The 5681-nt window shown below is 31.1% G+C and overlaps 1 long non-coding RNA gene across 3 annotated transcripts; it reads right to left on the minus strand.

The window, feature by feature from the left end:
* Positions 1-286: 286 nt before the first annotated feature.
* LOC139876868 (uncharacterized) lies at positions 287-2657 on the minus strand. Of its 3 annotated transcripts, XR_011768336.1 has the most exons (5): positions 2530-2657; positions 1974-2129; positions 1407-1620; positions 1007-1087; positions 287-683 (listed from the first exon to the last, which is right to left on the minus strand). It is a non-coding gene; the product is annotated as an uncharacterized lncRNA (long non-coding RNA). The 3 variants fall into 3 exon arrangements; XR_011768335.1 differs by lacking the exons at positions 1974-2129; positions 2530-2657 and having other exon boundaries at positions 1407-1830; XR_011768337.1 differs by lacking the exons at positions 1974-2129; positions 2530-2657 and having other exon boundaries at positions 1394-1830.
* Between the last annotated feature and the right edge of the window lie 3024 nt (positions 2658-5681).

The raw sequence follows: 5681 nt of genomic DNA on the forward strand, positions 1-5681 counted from the left end.
TTCTTAGATGACATTGTCGAATGATTCTTAGATGCCCTAGAGGTGTTCGATGAAATGCCTAGACAAACTCATTTTACTATATCTGTGAAATTACATGCCATATTATCGTGCAACTACAAATAACTAAGCAAATGTATATTCGAAATTTAAATGAATATAACACTAGTTTATAACCCGCGACTTCGCGGGTTTTTAAAATAAGAAGATATAAAATTTGTGAATTGATGTAAAAATGTATTCGAATAAACAGTCATTCGAAACTAAAATATAAGATAACTATGGATGATATAAAGCGTTAATGTTAAAAACGGATTTATATAGTTAACCAAAAAAAATCATACGAAGCACAAAACAAACTTTTAATCATATAAATATATAAGTAAATACAACGTACATAAACTTCTAATCATACAACTGTAGTACTTGATTTCGGACACCTTACTTCCAACATACCAAAATGCTTCAATATCAAAGTTACTTTCGGGAAGTAGAGCTTCTGATGTGTTCTGGTCTATTTTGAGAACTTGATTGTGCAAGATCAACATCACTACCCTTTTCTATACCAACTTGGTTAAGATGCAACTTATCTACAAACATGTTCACAGTCTTGAATCTGCGCTAGATTTAGACGCAAGGACGAATACATCATCAGCTGCCTTTGATGCTGGGTGTGGGTCATATCTCTACAAAATAAGGGATTTTGAATAGCATGATGATATTAATAACACTTATAGCAATTGATCACTCAACATGCATTCCAACATGTTTGAGATAATCCTTCGAGATAGTGAATCTGAATTAACGAAGCATGTACATATTAACGTTTCAGTTTTTCAGAAGGTTTTGCTCATGTACACCAACACAGGTTCTCACCCATTTCACCCTACCCAACAACCCTTAATTCTTTATTTGTACTTTCCAACAGGTTTGAAATAAACCGTAACGCGAATTGACAATTTCAAGTAATTTGACCAACAACCTTCTATAGTAACTTTGTTATTGTTACCTAGCTTTAAAGCAAATGGCTTTGTAGGAAGATCCCAAACTTTTTTCATTGAATTAATTGCACTCCCATTGAATAGGGATCCTACAAAACACAATGAGCATCACTTATTTAAAACACCCATGATAAACAAATAAAAAACATAATGATCCCAAAACAGCTTGTTAAGTAGAGATGTTAAAAGTTATAGCTCAAAATTTATGCATCTTCATTAGTTAAAATCACACTAAAACAGCTTGTTAACACCAAATTCCAGAAATATTCAAACTTCCAAACGAAAGTGTATGAAAATTCCATATATTCTCTTATAATTATTTCATATATCACTTCATTACATTAAATGCAAAGTAAAAATGTCATAGCTTCGGGAACAGAATTATTGAAGAGTACCATTTTGGATTACCATGGGGTGTAGTATGAATATAGATTGCTTCACACCCGTTTGTCTTGAATCATGTTAATCTCTGCAGTCGACCTATAAATAAGAAACAAAGAAACACAATTAATAATTCAAATTTATAATCTGCTAAATCAATTACTTTATTTACACTTTTAAATCAAGCTGATTTGTTCTTAATTAGGATCGGGCTATCAATATCCTCTGTAAGCATTAACCCCTGCAAAATAAATTGACCTCAAGAGTTGTTTAAACTACTATCATGTACAGTTTTATAAAGTAAAAACACATAGCTATAAAGAGTATAATTCAATTCAACTTTTTTGTAAAATGATTAGTAATACCCTAACGTCGATGTAATATCCATGTTCAACCATTTAACCATTCCGCTTTCAGATTTTCTCAACTGCATTGCTCAAATTAAGATAAACATTTAATTTTTACTTTGACAGATTATTATGCAATTGTAGCCAACAATTTAATTTGCAATAATAGAGATATAACAGCAACTTGCGTCTGAAGCTGACCCTGATCCCATATAAGAGATAGTATCCTAATTGACAAATAATTAACCTCTTGTGTGGGCAATCGAAAGTCATCGGGTTGTTATTTGACGTTAAGTTGTAGTTAATCGTGTGCCTTATTTTTTTCAATCTACCTTGTTTCATCTATAGCTCTAGATTGACCCTCAATATCACAACCGAGTCTGAATCTCACCCTGATCCCCATCTGTAAATAAATACAAATAAATCAAAATAAATGATATCTCTAAATAACAACCAAATTCAAAATACATAACACCATCATCTTGTTTTCACAAGACATGAACATAAAGATCTACTCATTGTGCCAATATTATGAGCTTCACAAAATCATACTTTCCAACATAAATAATTAATTATGTGAACAACCATAGTACAAAAATCATAGATAATGATCCAGTGATTATATGAACCCTAAAGCATTAATTATGTGAAACGTAAAAAGTGCGTGATTAATTAATTATCACAGAATCATCATTCCGTAAGCACCATCTACCTATAAACCCCAAATCAATCAAAAATAAATATTGAATAAACAAAATTTAAGAGATGAATATAAATACATGTAAGAATTTTGAATAGATTACCAAGTGAATTGAGAATCGAACTGAATCAATTTTTTGACAGGTTTGGAGAGCAGTTTATAATTGAAACAGTTGTTTCCCTAATTTAGCGGCGAAGATTTTTTTTATTTTTATTTAATATTGTAATTAAGGGCATCATTGTAATTGGGAGATGTAACTGCCGATTAAAAATCTAAATGATGCCATTAGCAATTTAGATGGCTGAGATTTAAACTAAGGAAAGTAATCTAATGACTGTAATTTTTCCACGTGGGTTTTGGGCATAAATGTTGACATCATAATTTTAATAAGAGAGATTCTAAAAGCGGGGTAGATGTATATGGAGTAAATGTCTATATTTTTCTTAAGTATATACATGCATACAACAATACGATAAAAGAAAGAAGAGGAACCTAGATCGGAAAGAAACTGCCACTTATGTAGACTACGGTTCATGTATGAAAACTTCGTTGCTCACTACTACACAAAAGAGTATACAAACCCCTTTTCAAAACCGGTTTTGTAGATAAGAGATAAAAACCTGTTTAGAAAGGGTATTGAAACCGGTTTTTAGTAACACGGAAATGAGAGATCGGTTTTTACAAAAAACCGGTTACGAAATGGTATTTTCCAAACCGGTTTTTTATAAAAAAACATGTCTCAACTTTGCAAACCCGTTTAATTTTTAAAACCGGTCTACTTTTAACGCGGGATACGAAAAAGTTGAACTTATTCATTGCAAGCTCTTTTCCAATTAAAACCATATCTAGATCTAGATCTAGATCTATTACAAAGTATACTTTTTAATTGATAACCCATTTTTTATAATCCATTCTCTTTCAACATAAACTAGCTTCCATTTAAGTTCATCAATTCATCCACGATTTGATCAATTTGCTCGAATATATGTGAGTATTTTGTATTATTTATTTTGTTTATATGTATCTACTTTTTTTGATCGTATCTATGGTTATATGAATCAATTATCTTATATGTATATGTAGTAAACAATATAACTCAAGGTTTGAATCGAGTGAAGATTTGGGCCCAAAATTAGGGATTTTCAGTGATGGTTAAAACCGATTGAAGATTTGTGCGAAAATTTCAGTTTCGGTTTGATTGTAGGGACTTAGAGTTCCGGTGTTCATGTACCCAAGCAACATCTAAGGTGATATTTATTATCTGGTTGTGCACCATTTGATTATTATTTTTGTTATGTATACTTTTTCTATGAGGTATAGATGTTATTCTCATTATAGTCCTACATTAATAGAGTGTAACTTAAGTGAATATGATAAGAATATGTATACATGAGTCTTTTGGTAAATTATATTATGCTTTAAAGAATGAACACAGTTGTCATAGATCACATTTGTTTTCGATATATAGGAATATATATGTAGGTAATAACTGCACTTTTGTTAAGTTATATTGTACGTCAAACTATATTGATTTTATGGAATTATATCATGCTTTGAAGAATGTGTAATTAATCAATATCAATATCTGGATTATTATAGCTACATATATGGTGGTTCAATAGCTACAGATATTTTGTAAAAATGGTTAAGACACGTTCTGTCGATCACAGGTATATCAATTTCTTTCGATTTCGTTAACATTTGTAGCTATTGAGACAAAGTGTAACTCAACGGACCAACTCAATTTATGGTACTGGTATTTGTTCCACACGTGAGATAAAAGTGTTTATGGAACTTTTAAAATAAACTTACTGGTGATATCTATTGTTCAGGCCTCTGTTGGTAGCACACATTCTCACCATCAGTCGACATCTCAACCGTGCGTTGTACATGATTCTGAAGGTATCCACTTAGACTTTTAACTCTTTTGTGGGTAATTTGCCTTTTGTGTTTGATGGATGATAAATTACTTTGCTAATAAAAGAGTTCATACTTTTAGTTTTTTTTAACATATTGATGATCATCAGTAAGCAAAAACATTTAATTATTTTATGTAATTATGTAAGATGTATTCATAATTGTGTAGTCTGCACACTAATATGCTCTTCAGTCTCAAGTTATCCCTTTGTAATATGCTTAATATGTCTGCTGTTGGGTTAACTTTTTACATAAAATTTTAAGCTTTGTGTGTTTTTATCCACCAACTGGTTATTCATGTGCATATAGTTGATGTAATTTTCTCTACACGGAGGATGCATGTGCATATAGGACCATGACCCAGATTGACTCATGATAAACCTTGACCTGGATTGACTCATGATAAACCATGACCCGAATTGACTCATGATAAACCATGACCCGGATTCACTCATGATAAACTATGACCATATAGGATTGACTCATGATAAACTATGACCATATAGGATTTCTTAGTTTTACCATATAGGATTTCTTGCTATTAATCTATATTGACTACATATATAATCTGTATGTATGTATGTCATTTATTCTTCAGGATTTAACCAACAGTATTGATTCCGAAGACTAAGATTTGAATGAGTTTGAGAATGTGGAACTTGAAGTGAAGATGAAAAATCAAAAGCTAAAACTAGAGGCATGACGAAATGGATTTAATGAATTGAGTATAATGATATAGGTTAGCCTAGATGATCAACTATGATTTATAGTACCGGTCTTGATTAAACATGTAACCTTTGTAGATTTCATTGTTTTTGGTTTGAATAACACGAGGGCAATTAAATTGTGTTGTTATGGTTCCGAAAATATTAATAAAAGTATTGGTTGTTTGAGTTTTATTGTTTACTATCTATTGTGATTTGCTTTGATTTTGATTATAATTAACAAAAAGCAAAAGCAAAAAAAAAAAAAAAAAATCTTTTTGCAGACAGGTTTTTAATAAAAAACAGTTTTCCAATGTCCAGAATCCAAACCTGTTTTTATTAAAAAACCGGTTTTGAAAGTTAAGTTTCAGAACCGGTTTTAAAACCGGTCGCGACTTTGCACACCCCTCCCAATACAAACCGGTTTTAAAACCAGTTTGCAAAGTCCAAAAAACCGGTTTGCAATGTCCTTTTTTGTAGTAGTGGCTGATATCATCTCATATTTTTCTCCGTTGACTCCTATTGAAAACCACTACAATAACAACATAAATCAAATCACAAATCAAATGATTCTGCTTACAAATAAAACTATGAATAGTAGACTAATTGCGTTTTATCTCTCAAGATACTTTGA

The sequence above is a fragment of the Rutidosis leptorrhynchoides genome, chromosome 11 (assembly GCF_046630445.1).
Source record: "Rutidosis leptorrhynchoides isolate AG116_Rl617_1_P2 chromosome 11, CSIRO_AGI_Rlap_v1, whole genome shotgun sequence".
In the NCBI taxonomy this organism is placed as follows: Eukaryota; Viridiplantae; Streptophyta; class Magnoliopsida; order Asterales; family Asteraceae; genus Rutidosis; species Rutidosis leptorrhynchoides.